The following is a 19,398-nucleotide window of genomic DNA, read 5'->3' as shown; positions in this document are numbered from 1 at the left end:
CCTTCCCACACAGGGGCCATCCCTCTGGCCTCTGAGCAGATGCCCTTAGCAGATGACCACCTCACCCAGCAAACCCCAGAACACCAGGTCTCGATCTCAGGTGAGGCCACAGACTGCTCCCAGAGGCAGCCTCATCTGGAAGAAGCGGCCCTGGGATTTGCTCCCCAGCCCAGGGACCCTGGTGCCTTTGGAAGAAACGTGGACTCCACTTGTCAAGGGCCACCTGGGCCCAAAGAGTGGCTGGAGACTCCGGCCAGTGGCTGCCCTTAGCTCCGTCCTCCTCTCCTGGTACCAAGGCACTGGAGGTCCTTGTGCCACAGCTCCACTCTGCTTGCCAAGCTCCCAAGCAGCCCCCAAGAGTGCTGCCTCTTCTCGAGAGAGCTCCAGGCTGTTTCAGGGAGGGAGCTCTGAAGGCTCTGGCCCCCCACGCTCAGGGTTGCCTGGGGAAATGCAGGACAATCAGCAAGATTTGAATTTCAGATAAACAGCAAATACTGTTTCAGTGTATGTCCCCAATATTGCATAGAACATACGCACACTGAAGATTATTTGCTGTTTATCTGAAATTTCAATTTCACTGGGCATCCTGTATTTTTGTTTGCTAAACTGGGCAAGCCTATCATATGGTTACAAACAGTCAGACTGAGCATGCATACGTGCTTGCACCTCACCCCTCAGCAGGTAACACCCGGCCAGTGGGGAGGGTCTCTGGTGGGTGAGCAGGACTGGAGGAGGGGGGCATCGAGGGACAGGAGATGCCTTCCCTCTCAGGACAGCCGTCTCCTTTCAAGGAGCTCTGGTCATAACTGTCCCCCGCCTACCCTTTCCCCTCACTGGTTACTACTGCACTGCCCAACGCCATGGCTCACTAGTAGGGGGTCCCTTCTCCCTGCACCCCCCAAAGTCACCTCCATGTCCCCAAGGAGTACAGGGCTCATTTGCTGGGGCCTGGTGGAGCTCAGCTCAGCAGCTAATCCCCTGGGTGGCTCCTGTCAGATTATTAATTAGCTAAAGCGGATTGGTCCTGGAACGACATGCGCTTGGACTTCAGATAAAGCAGGCCAGGGAAGCCAGGCGGGGGGCGGCTTAAAGTGACAAGACCCTGTTTCTGAACTGCTCCCCGAGGTGGGGCTGGTCTGGCAGGCAGGGCCAGGGCAGGGTGATTGCTGACAGCCCCTCTGCCCCCCCTCACTCCTCTGTCCACTCAGGAGAGCATCTCGGAGTAGGTGTCTGTGGACACACCTGTATCTGGGAGCAGACAGCCCGTGAGAGGAGGAGCCAGCCAGAGTGGGTCTTGCTTTTAAAGAGCTTGTGCCTAAGTAGATCATGTCACTCAGAACTCTTCAAGGACTGCAGGAGCTGGGGGACCCCCGCTCAACTCCCTTGACCACACAGGGCATCTCCCCAACTCCAGCCACACCATGCCTCCCTGCTGTCCTCCAACATGCCAGGGGAGCTCTTGCCTCTGGGAGGCTCACTCACTCATCTCCTTCTATCCTTGTTGTTGTTGTTTAGACACTAAGTCATGCCTCTTTTGAGAGCCCATGGACTGTAGCTTGCCAGGCTCCTCTGTCCATGGGATTTCCCAGGCAAAAATACTGGAGGGGGTTGCCATTTCCTCCTTCAGGGGATCTTCCCAACCCAGAAATTGAACCCAGGTCTCCCACACTGCAGGCAGATTCTTTGCCACTGAGCCACCAGGGAAGCTCCTTTCTGTTCTCACCCAAAAGTCAACTATCCCACTGATGCCTTCCCCAGACGCCACACCTAAAATGACAAAACATCTGCCCACCTCCTCCTGCCACACACACTCCCTATTCTATCCTGCAAACCTGCTTCACTTTTCTCCCAGACACACGTCGCCATCCAATATCTACTCTATTTCTTTATCGCATTTATCATTTGCCTCCCTCCACAAAGATGCAAATGCCACAAGCACAGGAATTCTTGCCTTGTTGGTTCACTGATGCACTTCCAGTCCAGTCTGTAGAGTCATCAAGCATCAGTAATGCTTGAGGAATGGATGAAAAAGAAACAGGAATGGCCAGAGGTTAAAGGTCAGGATCTGGACCGTCACCTCTTCTAGCTCTGAGTTCTATGTGGCTGAGTCCTGGCCAAACCTGGGGGGCTCCCCAGTCCACCATCCCCCCTCCCCCACTCTTTTGGAGCTCGCCCTTCCCAGTTCTGCATCACACTAGTTGCTACTTGTACCTCAGTCCTAGCATTTCCCCGTAGATGCATTTCTAGGTTCAGGGTCTCCCAGGGATGTCCTGGGGGACCCATTTCCTTGCCACCCGACCCTCCGCTACCAGAAGGGATTGTTACTCTCTCTGCCCTAGAAACAGAACAGGGTGATGACAGCAAGGAGTGGGGGACACCAGGACTCCCAGCTGCTGCCTGGGCCCAGCTCTGATGCCAGCAAACTCTTGGGCCTGGATTGTTTTGACTTGAGTCGGTGAAGCTGAAATATTGAGTCACAGCGGCCCTAAACTTCATTACCAGCTCTCAACACAGATTACTAAGGGAAAAAAGTTGCTTTTAATTGCTTTTTCCGATTAGCATTTCTGGAGAAGAAACTAGTGATTAATTACACCTTCCCTCCCTTCAACTACCCGTGCCGCAGAGGTCCCGACACCAGGCTACCATCTGAAGACTCAGGGTCAGAAAAGCCTCATGCTTCTGAAGGGCCAAGAAGCCAAACCAGACTGGGTCATGAGCTGAAAGTGGAGACCATCCTGGGGGCTGATTTAACAGAACAAGCAGCTGATGGTGTGGGGAGGCCCGGGTGGGCCCATCCAAGGGTCCTCCTACGGCTGCCCTATGCCTCAGCATGGTGTCCACTGGGCTGAAGGACTTCCACAAGGACTAGGACCATACCTGGGTGCATTCTAGAATCAGAGAGTCCCAGGAAGCTGGGAGAAGACGAAACTGGGGAGCCTGAAGATCTGCAAGAGAAGACGATGTGACTGGAGCCACTGGGACTCCCCTTGGGTGCAAAACCCACTGTTGCTTCTCCAGTGCCAGTGTGTTCTCCCGTGGAGGCTCCAAGGTGACAGGACAGAGGCAGGGTGGAAGTGTCCTCCTCTCATCCACAAGACAGCAACCCCCCAAACCATGGGCCACTCACTGTCCCTTTTGGAGTGAGCAGATCACTCTGGGTAGGTCCCGGCAGTCAGGCCCTACCGGTCCTGCCTGATCCCTCACCCTTTGGGTCAGTGCCTGGTGGAACCCAGGGGCTTCCAACCCTGCTAGGAGGGAGAACTGGAGAAGGAGGCGCAAGGTGGGGTGTTGGCAACACCAAGCAGAATCCTAGAACAGATTAGAAGCCAGAACACTCAGTAACTCTTCCTAAACCATCTCCCCATCACATCTCTGCCCAGCTCCACAGTGTTGTGACCTCGGAGTCCACTCAGCCAGGCTGCCACCTGGGGATGGGGGGGCAGGTGGAGGACATAGGCCCCCACTCCCCTCAGCCAGCACCTCCCTCTCCTGATCCCGCCCCTCCACACTCCCACCCCAGCTGCAGGCTCTGGAGCGGCCGGCCCCACATCAGATCAAAGCCCTGGAGGACGGAGTTAGAACTGTCCAGTCCAGTTATGAGTGAAGGCCGTGGATCTAGTGCAGGCCACGGAGGCAGAAAGCAGAAGAGCCTCCCACGCATGCACAGACACACACGGCTGCCCACCCAGACGCACCCGCCCCCAGGGCTCAGCCCGGTGTTTTGATGTCAGCAGACACACCGGGGGAAGACTGGCTGACACCCCCTTGCAGCCCGGAGGCACCAGCTGCACGCCTGGGACATCCCCATCACCCGCTGCAAGGCTGCGTCGCCAGCCCGCCCTTCTGCTCTCTCCTGTCACTCCCCCTGGAGGTCAGGCCTCCAGAGTGTTCCTGGAGGGCTGAGCCAGCCCATATGGCTGGGAATATGTTGCCAGCACGGGCGGGTGAGTCCTCACTGGGGCCCCCGCAGTTGGCTGTGACAGTGTCACACTTGCTCCAGCCAGGCCTCTGGCTGCTGTCTGGGCTACACAGCGACCACTTAGGGGGCTTGTAGATGGTTTGGCTATTACAGCATCACTGCTGCGACTGCCTGTCCTGTCCTGGCCCAACCAGATGATTCCAGGCCCAGGAGAGCGGGGCCTCACATCAAAGACCCTGGAAAAGCACAATGGTCTAGGTCAAGCCTAAGGAAGGATCTACGGCAATTCACACTGTGAACTGTGGAAAGACTTTCCATGTGGAAAGACAGCTAGGATCTCTATCCATGAGCTGGGGCTGGAGATTAAACTGGCCATTTCTGGAAATGAGGGAGTCTTAGACAAACCCATTTCTCAGCTCTCAAAGCTGATCAACTGAGGTTCTTTGTATCCAGGTGCAGAAATAACATTTAAAGCCACAGTGAGAGGACTTATACAAGCTTCTAGGCCCAACCTCAGACCCAGCAAAGAATCCATGGAGCAAAGGCACAAAACAAGCTTCCATGCAAAATCTTAAGGCTCCAAGAACAGTGAGCTGGGAAATCTCTGCTGAAATTGGCACCGGATATAAGCAGGCCTCAGACCTTCTCTCCACACGGTGATGACCCAGGGGTACTAACACACTCCACCAAGCTTTCTTAGCAACCAGCCCAGTGCCCAGAGTGGTGCTTCTCCCCTTGGCACTGTCAGGTGGGGACATGAGAGAGAGGAGATGTAGGGCTACACATCAGGGGCCTGGAATGCCAGAGTCAGCCTGGGATCTTGTCTCTTCTGTGCCTGATCAATCCACCAGCAAGGCCAGTTCACTCTCCTTATAAACACACAGGGCCTCTGCCCTCTTTTCTCCATTTTCCCCTTCTGTCTCAGTCACTTGCAACTGATGTCAAATGGAGGAAAGAAATAAGAACAACAATGAAATCTGTCTGTGGGATGTTCCCAGGGAAAAGAGAAAGGTTCCACTTGGTTCCTAAAATCACCAAAAGCCCCCTCCCAGAATGTAACCTGGTTGGCTGAATCAGCTTCTCACTCCAGTGGCTGCAGCAGCCTCACCTCCTGGTTTCTGCCCTTGCCCCCTCAATCCATGCTTACCAAGGCAGCCCCAGGTTTCTCTTTTAAAACAAAATCAGATCACTTCACCTCCCTGCTTTAAACCCTCTAGCAACTCCCCCATCACCCACACAATAAAGCCCCAACTTCCCCTGGCCCAACACAACCCTATAAACCCTGGCCCAGCCCTGTCCACTCCCAGTACTGGGGCCTCTTTCTGTCCACCAAGCACCTTGAGCTTTCAGCCTCAGTTCCTCTAGACTATTTCTCTCCTGCTGAAAATATTCCACCCCTTTTAGGATGGGTTTCCACTTTCAACTCCTCCATCTCGGCTAACTGTCATCTCCTCAAAGGAAGCCCCTGGACTGCCCAGTCACTTCCTACCATCTCATCCTATTTGCATTCCGCACTGAAGACTTTCTTGTCATCCTTTTGGTGTGGGTTTATCTGTTGTCCGCTTACCCAACCAGAACTCCACGAGAGCTGGACTGTCTTGTCACTTTATCCCTAATGATCAGAAGACACCAGGCCCTCCATAAGTGTTGAATAAACATAACCAGATCTTCTGTGGCACAGCCAGAAGTGGGGAGAATCTGAGTCAGACAGGATCAGGTCTGCAGACCAGACCTGAGCACAGACTTGCCAAGCCCACACTCTTGTGTGGTGAGGCAGGACATCTCTGAGACCTCAGGTCACTCAGACTACAGAGGACCCCAGGCTGTGGCCAAAGGGCCGGGTGAGTGAGCAGAGGCTCGGCCACAACATTCCTACTAGGAGCCCTCTGAGTTCCCAAGTTTCATTACCAGGGCCAAGAAGGCCGATGCCAGGATGTAGGAGTCCCCGAGGACTCACAGAGCCCAAACCCTATGCCGGGTACAAATCCCAGCTGGCGTGGCCCCTGGGAGTCAACAGTGAGTGGAAACTTCAGAAAGGGAAAAACTAATGGGCATGTTTTACCGAAGGAAAGATGAAAACAAAAAGCCTGCCACTGAGGACAGAACCATCAAACACTGCCCCCTGGAAAAGGGGCTCCAAAGACACTCTGGCAACTTGCTCACATGTAGGGCACAGGCAGCTGGGGAGACCATCCAGAGGCTTGAGGGTGCCTGGGCTTGTTATCCCAAGATCCATGATCATCAAGGAAGCAGAGTTGGACAAGAAAAGCCCAGGAAAGGAGCAGAGACGTATGGGAGTTGGTGCTGACCCAGCTGGACAACTGCACAGCCACCAGTCTATGCAGACCCATTGCCATCAGGGAAAAACAGCTGCACATCCTCAATGTGGATGGACCAGTTCCTAGACACTGGGAAGACGAGTCTCAGCCACACAGTTACTCCACCACAGCAACCAAAGGCCATGCTTACAGCTGATCTGCAAATCTCTAGCCCTTATCCATGGCTTCTGCTGGTTCCCAAGGTGGCATGACCCAAAATGACCAGGCCTGCAGCTCTGGGGACCACTCAAACCTCAAGGAGCACCAAGGCACCCATCTCTGCAAGTACCTCCTCCTTGCAAGTTCAAAGTCTAGAGTTCCAGCACTTGACCACTGCAGGGAGGGGCGGGACACACCTGCCCTTGGCACCCGTGGTGCCTGCCATGCCTGACCCTACAACCAGAGCACAGGTGGGTAAGTCCGGGCTGCCGCCTCCAGTCTGGCACACACAGGAGGAGCGGCCCCCAGGCCTGCCTTCCCAGCCACGCTCCAGGGCCTCAGCCTCAGCCCCCACCCTAAGATGCTGTCCATCAACTTTATCAACCTAAGCCCTCTGGGCTGGTCCCTTCAGATCGTAAGAGAATACTGGCTAATGATCAGTAGGTAGTAAGTTACCTGCTTTGTATCAACCCTCCCCTCTATGGTATTCCAGGTGGTGTAGTGGTAAAGAATCTGCCCGCCAATGCAGAAGACGCAAGAGACACAGGTTCGATTCCTGGGTCAGGAAGAGCCCCTGGAGTAGGAAATGGCAGCCCATTCCAGTATTATTGCCTGGAAAATTCCATGGACAGAGGAGCCTGGCGGTCCATGGGGACGCACATGCATCCACCTTATGATCTACCACATTTGACACCTGCAGGCAAATATCTGACAGTACCAGCCCCATAGGCTACCCATCCCAGGTGGAGGCACCTGTCTTAAGCATGGGGCTAACTTCCAAGCTGGGTTCAAAAGATACCTGCGTCCTCTTCTCTAAGGTGGGTCCTGCCTGGGCTGGAGGGCCACCAGGAAAGCCCCAACAAGTCACACCTGAGCTCAGAGCCGAGCCAGAGCTGCTGGATACACAGATGGGTTGGACCTACCGTTCCCAGAGATGATGTTCAGAAATGACCCATCAGGTGGCTCCAGGAGCCATGTTTGCCACAGGCCTCACCTTGAGTACCTGCACGCTGCCAGCACCACCCGATGTCATACAGTGGTAATGCTGGGAGGATTCTTCAAGGTCAGTGAGGCCCACCTCTTTATTTTACTCATGGGGAAACTGAGGTCCAGAGGGGAAAAAGCAGTGAGATGAAGTAGAGCCAGGGGCAAAATGCAGATTCCTAGGTCCTGGCTCTTTTCTCAGACCTGCATATTCTCAGTTTTGCTTAGGGGAGCTAAGCTACCACCGCTGAGAAAGGCTGATACAGTCTCTCCCCTAAGAAGGAAACCATGGCCTGGCCAATGACAGTCCCACCCACATTTCTCAGTGACATCTTGGGAATCTTAGGAGTGGTTACCTTTGCATCTCAAGAACCTGGGGTCTGAAGTCCATTCCCACACACACCACGGGAGCAGCAGGACCCCCTTCTATAGGAAGGGCCAACGCCGAGGCAGCAGGAAAGGCAGGTAAGATGGATGGTCTTCACCTTCACTCAGCGAGGTCTGTTTGCCTACCAAAAGGAGAAAGGAAAACAGATTTATTTGGCTATTGTTGATACCTACAGAGCTACTCAGAGAGAAGGACAATAGAGGGTAAGGTTCAGACACCTTGCCTGGCAACTGGCCAACAAGGTAAGAGATTCTCAGGCCTTACCTAGCAATCGGCAGCTGGCATCACCGTGGTGCACGCCATGCCTGACCCTATAACCAATGTACCCTTTGCACGATTATTAGCCAGCTGCTACAAGGTTGTCCCACCTAATGAAAGAATCAAATGGGTAGAAACGAAAATAGGCCAATCAGGTGCCACCCCAGGTAACAACAGAGTGACCACACCCTAGACTTGGCACTGGGGGTGAAAGGTCAGCCTGACAATGAATCAAGCTGACACTGGAAACCAGATCAGACCCACACAACCAAACCAACCCTTGGCCTCTCCAGCCTCCTGCACCCTCCAGACTTCCCCTTGACCAGCTCCCAGCTGCTCCCCTGACCCCCACAGTGGCCTTATGGGAGTCTCTAAAAATGGAAAAAGCAGGTGTCTCGACAGCTACTACGATGGTGAGTTTGGCTTCTTCTCTTTCTTTCCCCCTCCCCACGCTAGCTCTGTGCTCTTACATCTCACACAAAAAAAGAAAAGAGCGCACACACACATGCCCCCCCAAAGCAGGGCCTATCATTTGTGATATAGGTGTTGGGCCAGAAAAAAGTGGCCAAAGAAACTTGGGAGGTTTGCCCTGCTACCGGCAACCTTTGTGTCAATTTAAGCAAATATTGTGGTGTTTCCATGGAGATTCCTGTTTTGAATATCCACTACACTCACTTTTTAAAGGGCTTTTCCTGTTTGCGTTTCAACTCCAAACCTGTAAATATTTTCAGCCTTTTTAGAAAAATTAGCCTATGTGCGTGCAAACACAGACACACCACCACTGACACCGACGCACAACTTCCCGGGCCTGGAGTTCCAGGCTCAGAGATGTGAAAGCGGGGTGCAGGAACCCTCAGGGGGCTGTCTCTCTGCTCTCACACCCACCCGACACACAAAGGGCTGGCATCAGGGAGGGTGGAGCCTAAAAGGCTGGTCCTTCCCTTCCCACTCTGGCAGGTCACTGCAGCACCCGCGGCGCCTGGCCTGTGTATTCCCAAAGCCTGTGAGTGGGCTCAGCCCTGACTCCACAGTGTGGCATGGTGTGGGCAGCTGCCTGGCAGGTTCTCCCACTTGGCCCAGCCCCTGGATCCCCTGGGGCCTCCCTGGAGTGCACAAACCCCTCCTCTCTTGCCTCCCAAGGTTGGGCCATGAGTGGAAGGGGGTAGTCGGTGTTCTGAAGGCCAGAGCTTCCAGCACCAGCTCCACCCCACCTCTGCTCTGGGCAATGCCACTGACCCCAGCTCCCCGGAGAAGCTTCGGGATGGCCCTGCAACAGTGGTCCCAGGCTTGGAGCAGCCCAGCTCCCACCCCACCCTTCAGCAGGGTTAACAGAGGGTTTCCTGGTTTCCATGGATTCCCGCCAGGCCCCTAATGTGAGTTTCGTGTGATTTGGGGGAAGTGAATTTCCTTTGTTTTCCAGTTTGGGAATATTTTTTTCTTTAAAAAAGAGGAAAAAACACTTTAATGGGAACTTCAGGGCCACTGAGAGACTCACTCCTCCAGGCTCTGACACGCCCCTCACTGTTGGTTCAGAACCCCCCAAAGCCTGGGGCAGCTCACCCACTGACTAAGCATCTCTGAGCTGGAAGATGGGGTGCCAGCCATCACCTACCACTCCCCACCCCCAGATCATGCATCTTCTGGGGGGGGGTCTACTCAGATATCCCATCAGAAGGACTGCTGTCCCACCTGAAAGCCAGCTGCTTACACAGCTGGAGGACACTCCCCTGCTTCCAGGCACACACGCTTCCCCAGAGAAAAGGTCAAGAGACACGAAGGGTAGGATTCCTCCCTGGCTCCTGGCAAAGAGCTAGAAAAACCTGAGTCTGACCACACACAAAAGGTGAACATGAATAAAACCAGGGTCTTACGTCCTAGTTCAGAAGGGGTTTTCCAGTTACAGGGGAAGGGGGTCTTCCAGTCCCTGGTGGGGACTTTGGCCTCTGCCAGCTGAGGGAGGGGCCGGTACTGGGCAGAGGGACCTTCTCAGCTTTGGCAGTAAGAACAACTGAATAAAGGGTGTGGCCAGGCCTTCTTCTCCTCCTCCCCATTCCTGCATCCTCCAGCCCTGCCAGGGTGCGGCCATGCCCCAGGACCATCCCCAACCAAGTGGCCTGACCCATTTACCAAACCAGGGCACAGGCCCCAGGGCCTGCCATGGTCGGGCCCTCCCACAGCACAGGCCCTAGGGTTATGGCAGCAGCAGGAATCTTAGTCGGTAGGTTCAGAGCCCAAAGGACCAAGCTCTCTGGCCAACTAGTGAAGGGGTGAGAGGTCAAGTGCAGGCACAGAAATAACACTGGGCTGAGACTCAGAAGACAGGGGTCTGAGTTCCAGTTCTGCCGCTTAACTCACTGTGGGCCCTTGGACAAGCGATGTACTCTCCCCAGGGCCAGAAACCTTACTGGTCCAACAATGGTAACGCCTTCTTCCCACCTACCTAGCAGACGCGGAGGATCAACAAGAGATGTGAAAGGCGTTCAAAGTGTTCTAGAAATGCTCTTGACTCCCAGCACCCTCTTCTTGAAAGTCTCTTCAAGGTAACTTTTCAGAATCTACCTCAAGCAGGCCCATATGCCCCTCTACTCCCTTCCTCATGAAACCTTCCTTGTAGCATTTAAATCCGGACTAAATTCATTTGTGCACAACTCTGTCTCCACCGTTGATTTTTAACTCCTCAAGGGCAGAGACCAGGTCTTAATTATTGTTGTGTCCCCAGCATTTAGCACAACAGCTGGCCCGCTGTGGGCAGCACAAGTGTTTGTGAGATTGAACTAGTCCCTGATTTCATGTCAGAATCAGATGGGCCTGGCACAGCTTCATCCCCCTCCTCCGACAGGAAATTTTATCACCTACTTTCATGCTTGCTTCTGTTTCGTTCCTCTAAGCCCCAACCCTTGTTCTGGTCTCTCCCAACTCCTCCATCAACACCATGAATTCATAACTTTCAGGTTCAACAAGATGGCTTGGTTACATGACCCTCCTCCAGCTGATTCTGGTAAGAGGTGATTGAGCACCTACTATGTGCCAGGGAACATGGTGGGAATGGAGGGCACACCCTCTGCCAAGAGGCCTATGTGAGAAGAAATGATATTAATTTTCCAGACATCTTCTATTCACCAAGCAGCATGCTGAGTGCTTGTATATGTATGACCTCATTGAATCTTTACAACATGAAGTAGGAAGGATTATGATCCCCGTGGCTAGACTGGGGAAGGCAGGCACAGAGATACATACCAAGCGACTTTCCAAAGATCATATAGCTCACAAATGCTGGAGCAAGGCCTGGACTCAGGCTGACAGGCTCCAAGGCCCAACTCACTTGAAAGTTTCCCTTCATCCCTACCCATGACTTCAGTCCCCACCCATACCTAATGTATTTTCCCCTCCTGAATCTCAGTTCTCCTGCCCTCCAAACAGGTCTCCATCAAATCCTGAGTCACCTGAAAACATTCAGAGATCACAGCCCAGGGGGAAGGCAAAGTCCAGGCTTAGGTTGGAGGGAGGTGAGGCCTATGGTGATGCACCTGGAGAGCAGGAGGAACCCCCGGATCCACCTGGTCAACAGGGTCCCAGCTGTGGGTATGACCTCCTGGAGAAGAAAGGGGTTAAGCCACCCGACGCTGTCACTTGATGGGATAAGGACGAGGCAGCCACCCAGCAAAGGGCCACTTGAGTCAGGAGGCCCTCTGGGCATGGGACAATCTCTATGTCTTCTCTCCAGACCCAGAGTAAGCCAAAAGGCTTTATCCTGGGGTGGGTGGGTGGGTACACAGAGATTTTGGCTGCCTCCCCCACATCAATACCTCCTGATGCAATGAACACCTGCTTCAGAGATGCAGGGCTGAAAAGCAGGGCCACAAGATTCCCTGACCTTCACCAGGTGAATGTGCAGTTGAGGCGGGGGTCACCTAGCATCTCCCCAGTGGTGAGAAGTCACTGGGAGGTGTGGCAGGGAAAGATCTAAATCCAAGAGGATAAAGAGGTGGAAGATCAGGCCAGGTGGGGAGAGGACAGAGCCCTAATGAGCAGATTTCATAAACCACCTGGAGTGAAAACAAAAACACAGACGTGCACATTGCCCAACTTCAGGGCTGTATGGAAAAGGGGAAAAAAAAAAACAATAAAAAAATCCACATCTTAATACAAAAATCCTACACGATGTGTCGTGGCACGAAAATGTTTTTCACTGCATTTTTCATCTGTGATCTCACACAGCCTACGACGGGTACGCCCAACGCAGGAGGTATTTGATGGTACACAAACAGGGCAAACACATACATAATGAACCAAAACAAAGGCAGCAAAGATTCAGATTGGTCCGGGCTGGCATCTCATGGCTTCAGGTGGCCTCTGGAGATGGCTACACTGGCTCCAAGGATGGGCCCCCTTTAGATTCCTGAGGGAAGAATAAACGGGGCAAGAACAAGCTCAAATGGAAAGAAACATGTGAAGTTCTGAGCACTCAGAACCAGCGGAACTCCGGGCCAGCTGGTTGTGTGGCTTTCTCCACCGACGGTGCTGTCTCGCCATCGGCAGAGGCCAGAGAGGGAACACACACCCCGAAGGCCCCCCCTGTGTGTCACTTACCCCACAGTTACTATCTGTCTCCTGTTTGCTCCACCCCTCCCCCCTTTTAATTGTTGGATGAGTTTACAGAGCTGTGTGCCAAAAACAATCAACTCTAGGGAACAGAGTTATACAAAAAAGGGCGTGTCGCCAGAGGGAGACGGATATCCATGGAAACCGCCACCTTTTCTCAGTAGCCTAGGTAAAGCCGGGGCGGGGGGTGTTGAGGGGGGACGGGGGGGTGGGGCTCCACCCAGAACAGGGCCCCAGAAAATGCTGGGGTCGCTGATGACCTGAGGGAGCCACGTCTCCTGGGGAGGGTCAGGAAGTGGGGTCAGCCAGAGACCACCACCAGGGCAGGGCTGTTGTAACTCGAGTGCACACACACGTTTGTGTGCACACACACACCACCTCACCAGATCACTGGGACAGGAGGCCACAGTAGTTTCGTGTACAAGCTTTGGAGCCAGACCGCCAGGTTTGAGCTGCCATTTACAAGCTGTGTGACCCTGGGCAAACAAACTCCTTTGACTTCTCTGTGCCTCAGTCTTTCCATCAATCAAATGAAGATAAGAATGCCCTTCCTGCATATGGTTATGAGGATTAAACACTGTATCATGTGTAACATGCTGAGAAAAGTAGCTGGCACATAGTAGGTGCTAAAAGTGCTTCAGAAATTAATCAAAAGGGCTAAATGAATAGAACGGAGGAATGGTTTCTATAGCCTCTGCCCTAGTTGAGGAGGAAAAGAATGATAGTTCACATTTATTAAGGACCTTAATACATTAATACAAATAACCATCATCAGAAGCCAATGAGGCAGGTTATTATCCTAACTGGATAGCTGAGGAACGAAGACTCAGAGAAGGATGTGACCCACCCAAGGTCACATACCAGGAAGAGATTTGAACACAGGCCTGTCTGACACCTACACAACATGCTGCTTGGCAAGAAGAAGGAGAGGGAAGCGGGTGGGGAGGAAGCAAGAGAGGGATGGATGAGCTTCCAGGAGGTTCTCTTTCCAGACGGGACTTAGATGCACAGCAGTGCGATCCAGATGTGTTTTTTTCCAAGCTTACAAAGGAAAACGGAAATCCACTGAACCAGTGACCACTGATGGAAGGAATAAGTAGAGGAAAGCTGAGATGGCCAACAGGTTCAGGTATCCACACTCCTCAGGAGGGCCTGGTCTAATCCCGATCCCAGGAGACAAAAGATGCTCTCCAGGATCCAGAGGTCCCTGGAGGGGAGGCAGCAGAGTTAGTGGGGTCCACCTCCCATCCATGAGGCCCCAACGCCTGGGAAAGATCCTGGGAAGAACCCAAGCGTCTGCCTTCTAAGAACCCAGGCAGATTCCTGGAGGGGAAAGGGAACAGACAAGGGAAACATAGGCCTCCCGTGTTGCCAGGTCAGGCCCAGGGACGCGCAAGAGGCCTGGGAGGCTGAGAGCTGGAGTCGGAGGCTGCCCACCCTGAACGATCTGGTTCTTACCCTGCTCGGAGACAGAGGCCACACAGGCTTGGTGGCTCAGCCCTTTCTGCCATCGACCACCCAAACTCATTCAGATATTTCCTTTCTCACTTGCTTTTTAAAAAAACTTTAATGTTCTCTATAATTCATCCGTCCCAGAAGATAATCGATAGAGCCCGTAATGAAAATCTGAGCCATATTTTATGATCCGCTGCGAGCAGAAAGGGCCACATCAGCAGGTCCAGTTTCGGTGCTCCCTATCTGTCTTACCCACTGCCCCAGGGATTACTTACCCAGCCAGCCCTGCCCACGGCCCCCCATCCAGAGCTCTGCCCTGGCCACCCAGGAAGGCGTGGACTGCCCAGCTGGTAAAGAGACTCAGGCCACCACCCTGGCATCGCCCTGACGCTCACTCCACCAACCCGTCACAGGATGGTCACCCACCATAGTGTCTTTCTGAGTCTTTCTGAAGCTGTTCCCTCCCCGGCCCTGGCAGGACCCTGGCACCACCACCCCCACCCTGGAATCTTACAACCCTCTTCAGTCAGGGCCCTTCCAGAAGCCAGAAGACCCTCACTAAGGCCTGGAGGCCTGGGCAGGCCTCAAGGAGCCAGACCAGCCCCCACCATGGCTTTTGCTCCCCACCAAGAAAGGCCATCCGCTCTCTGGGGGCTCCCGGGGTGGGGGCGGTTCCTGAGGAACACCTAGGACCCTCTGGTCAGTAGAGGGAAATAATTATTGCTCACTATTACCACCTCGAGCACATTCCTCCTCTTCTTGGTCTCTGCCCTGTGAGGTGAAGGGTGTGGATGAGCCAGTCTGAGGGGACTCACGGTGGGCTGAGGGGGGCACCCCCTTCTGCTCCAATAAGACTCGCTGAAGGAAAAGCAGAGTCCCACCCCTTGCCCTGGTGCCGCTAGTGGGAGCCAAACAACAGGGGAGGCCAGGCTCCTCCCAGAACTCTTTGCTGCTTGGCACCAATCAGAGAGTGCCACTTCACCAGGGCTGGGATGGGTGACCCAGGGGGCCCAATCAGAGCCCAGAGAATGCTCCAACATTGCAGGAGCAAGGACTGAAACCAATAAGAAGTGTGATCCAGCCATAGTGTGGACCACTACAGTCATCAACAGACATTTACAGAAAGCAGGAAATTGTTAAAGGACAAAATTCATACAATTCTACCATTTAGAAGGCTGTCCAGTAGAACTCTCAGTACTGTTCAGTATGGCCGCCACTGGCCAGGCGCGGCTACTGAGCACTGGAAACGTGGCAAGTGTGACTGTGGAGCTGAATTTTTAATTTTATTTAATTTTAGTTTAAATGACCACACATGCCTAGAGGCTACTGTATTGGACAGCACAGGTTAAAAGAAAGAATTTCTTAAATATAAAAAAATTCTTAATAAAAGATTTAAAAGCCTGTTATCTCAAGGCAGTAGAATAATCATTATTAACCATAACAACAGAAAATGTTAATGTTTACGTCATGTGTCAGGCTCAGTGGTCAATAGTTCAAACAGATCATCACACTGAATTGTCACCGTCCTCCAAGATACATACAAGCGTTATCCCCACTTTATAGATGAGGAAACTGAGGTTCAGCAATAAGAAGTAACTTACCCAAAGTAACAGTGCTGGGTGGCAAAGATGGGTCTCAAACCCAGGTCTCTCTGTTCACCTGATCTGTACTTTTAACTACACTATGTATTTTTAAACTATTCTCTTCACAGGTTTTTTTTTTTTTTTTTTAATTTTCCAGTGAGCCATGAACATGACTTGTAATCAGGAGGAACATGTCTTTTTTAAAAAGACCAAAAAGAGGCAAATTATTTATCCCCAGGAGGGAAGTTTGTGGAGAGATTACTGGGGCCCCTGGCCAACTGGGCCTCCAGTTTTTGAATGGAGAAAGAGAAGGCAGTATGGTTGTAGGTCCCCTCTGTCCCTGCTGCTCCTGCTGCCCAGATGCCTGGCGCTCGGGAGGCCTCAGGACGGACGATGCTGGGCTGAGGATCCTCCAGCAGCCAGGCTGCCAGTAGGATCCAGTTTCCTCCCAGCCCCACCCTGAAGTCAGTTCCTAACAGGTTTCTCAGCAGTTTTGCAATCATCACCCAGGTCTGCATCTTAAGCAGGCCATGGGGCTGTCTGCAAAAGGCAACACACACCATTCTTATCATGGACCACCCTGTCCCACTACCTTCTAGTTGTTATTGCTGTTGTTTAGTCGCTCAGTCGTGTCTGACTCTTTTGCAACCCCATGGACTATAGCCTGGCAGGCTCCTCTGTCCATGGGATTTCCTAGGCAAGAATACTGAAGGGGGTTGCCATTTTCTTCTCCAGGGGATCTTCCTGACCCAGGGATCAAACTGGTGTCTCCTGCATTGGCAGGCAGATTCTTTACCACTGAGCCACCAGGGAAGCTCCATGTTACTACCTTCTAGAAGAGCCAGGAGCTCTGGGCCAGCAGCCCAAGCCTGGGATATGCTATCTGCCTTCTGTGGGCATGGAGAGGGTTGTTCTCCCAGCGGAGGACTGTCATTGGCCCCGTTCACCCACTCTTGGGACTGCAATTAGCTTCAGAACAGGGGGATGAAGAAATTCCCTTTGAAAAATCTGTGATGAAGGAAAAAGGCCCAGCAAGTACTGAACCCGGCTAGAAATGGAATCAGGAAGGATTGGATTTTGAGTTGTTTTTGCTTTTTTTCCATAGCACCAACCTGAAGGGTGGGAGACAGGGAGCAATTACCCCCACTTGATCTGGTTTCCATTTCAACGTTTTTTTTTTTACCCCCTGAGATGCACAGATTGTTCAGGTTTCAGGGTAGGCAGGATAAATGTCCTTACTTAGAAGGTTTTTATTATTATTATTATTATGGATTTTTGGTTCCGTGCTGTCTGCAGTTCTCTGTCATTTCCAATCTACCTTATGTTCCCCTTGGATGTATATATTTATTTTCGGGGGTTGGTTTCAGGTGCTTCTAGTTTATCAAACAATCAGCCCTGTGAGGTACGCTGGGTGTTTCCAGAAATTACATCACAAAAAATCATGCAATTAAAGTGTAAGAGGAAAAAAAAACATAGCTGTTGCTTAATTTTGTATTTTAATTAGCGACTTATTGTAAATGTAGACTTTTAAAATGGAGGCGCCTAAGCAAAGCCAGTCAACAAGTTTTTCTAATGAATTAATTTCACCTCTTCCCTCTTCCTCCTCATGGCAAATATCATCTGCCAGATTTTCTTTGCCCTCTTTTTTTTTTCCTTTTCACTTTTTACTTCTTGCCCAACACATATTAGAAAAAGGATGTGTGTTAGTTGCTCAGTCGTGTCTGACTCTTTGTGACCCCATGGACTGCCCGCCAGGCCACTCTATCCATGGAATTCTCCAGGCAAGAATACTGGAGTGGATTGCCATTCCCTTCTCCAGGGGATCTTCCTGACTCAGGGATTGACTCTGGGTCTCTTGCACTATAGACAGATTCTCTACCATCTGATCCACCAGGGAAGCCCCTGAAATAAAAAAATCAGGAACCCTGGCACCGAGGACTCTTACGGGAGCCCTTCCTTATATATATGACCACGGAAGAAACCTTGATGGTGAGGGTTCTGGCTGAAGACCCAGTGCGAAGTTTGTTGCTGTGCCCATTGCTCTGTCCCCAGCCCTGTTTCACTGAGGCCAAACCCCTCTGTGCTCAGTCCCAGAAATATCCCTCTGCTTCTGGAGAGAAAAGAAAGCCCAGTGCAGTGCAGAGTGCCAAGGCAACAGGAAGAGGGTGGAGTCTCAGGCCACCTGGAGCCTAAACAGATACAAGGTGAAGAGACGGGAAGCTCCGAATATTGTGAAACCCAAGAGACCTCTGGTTGCCTGGAGGAAGGAAGAGAGAGGGCGCAAGAGGGAAGAGGGAGAGGGAACACAAGAGCCAGAGAAAAGAAGCCGAAATCAGCCAGGTCTGTCCAGGTCGTGTGGCCGCACAGAGAAAGCACACATCCGTGAGTCCCAGGCACCTCCAGAGGGTAGATCCAGACTGCCATCATGGGTGTAGAGGCCTGCTCTTCCGCTTGTAGAAAGCTCACAACTCTGAACTTCCCTGGTGGTCCAGTGGTTAAGATACCACACTTCCAAGGCAGAGGGTGTGGATTTAATCCCAGGTCTGGGAACTAAGAGAGTTCACAGCTCCGGAGGTAGGGGACAGGAAAGTCAACTAATCTGCCCCTTTTAGCCTAGTTTCTGGGACAGAAGGCTGAGGATGGGGAAAGAGTCCCCTAGTTCTCTGTTCAATCCTGCCATCCCAGGAAGGTTAGACAAGACTCAGATGTCCCAGCCAAGGGAAGACCCCTGGAAGCTGCTTATGGCCTCCATGTCCCTGTTCACAGGGACCCATCTGAGCCCTCCTGTCACCCCAGAGGCTAGGCCAGATTAATAAGCGTAGGTGTCCACCTGAACACCAGACAGATGCATGCCTTCTACTCAGTGCTCCAAAAGCAGTGCAGAGACACCGTGGAGAAACATTCTTCTGGGGCAAGCCAGGGTATTCAATACCATGAGCAAAACTCCACCATGGCCATTTTTATTCTGAACAGGAAGAACTGCAATGCTGGGCTCAGGAAAGGTTATCATTTACCTGCCCCTGCCTCACGACCACACTGGTGGGGGAGGTGGGCACTCAAGAAGGCTCTGGAACACCTGGAGGCAGAATCCTGGCCCCTGCTCCCTGAAATTCCCACAGAAAGGAAGGAAGAGAGGAAGGAAGAACCTCCTTCCTCCAGGGAGGAAGGGGCTGGACCTCCATGTCATCACGCACCGGTGGGAACCCAGACCCAACCTCACGACAGATCCTGCTCGGTTCAGCTTCAATCGGAAAGGAAGGCACTCATCAAACAGGGGCCGGGCAGGGATGTGGGCACCGAGATTAGGAATTTGGAAAACCATCTGAGGAACCTGGCCCTGGGAAGACAGCAACAGGATTTAATACCTTATCCCGGCTGTCTGGTAAACACCCTGAACCAGCCCCACACTCCGTTAGGCAGCCTTGGAGCCTCAGGTGTGCTGGCGACGGGCAGGTAGAGACAGACGTGGGCAGAGACAGGAAGGGGGGGGGGAAGTATAGGCCTGGGGGGAGGGGGGAGGGAGGAGCTGGCCTGGAAGGATAGGATGGGTGGCAGCCAAGCCAGACAGTCAATGAAACAGCTGACAGGTGCAAGGAAGGGGGGCAGGGAGAAGAGAAAGGTGAGCTGGGGGTTCAGAATACTTGGGGATGTCACCGTCACACCCCAGAGGAGCTGAGTGGGATGAGAGGAAGAGTCAGAGGCTTGCGGGCCGAAGACCTGAGAGTCCTGGCT

At 52.7% G+C, this 19,398-nt stretch overlaps 1 protein-coding gene across 2 annotated transcripts in view; it reads right to left on the bottom strand.

Annotated features, from left to right (window-relative positions):
- Positions 1-19,398, bottom strand: part of CASZ1 (castor zinc finger 1) — a 155,716-nt gene that overhangs the window by 114,668 nt on the left and 21,650 nt on the right. The window contains exons 1-2 of one of the 2 annotated variants that reach the window (XM_018060356.1): positions 8,033-8,067; positions 7,737-7,889 (exon numbers count right to left, since the gene is read on the bottom strand). The gene's annotated coding sequence lies outside the window, so the exon portion shown is untranslated. Of the gene's footprint in view, positions 1-7,736; positions 7,890-8,032; positions 8,068-19,398 lie in introns of those variants that run through there. The other variant, XM_018060355.1, reaches the window with a different exon arrangement.

The sequence above is a fragment of the Capra hircus genome, chromosome 16 (assembly GCF_001704415.2).
Source record: "Capra hircus breed San Clemente chromosome 16, ASM170441v1, whole genome shotgun sequence".
Taxonomy (NCBI): domain Eukaryota; kingdom Metazoa; phylum Chordata; class Mammalia; order Artiodactyla; family Bovidae; genus Capra; species Capra hircus.
This window is presented reverse-complemented; position numbering and strand designations above follow the sequence as displayed.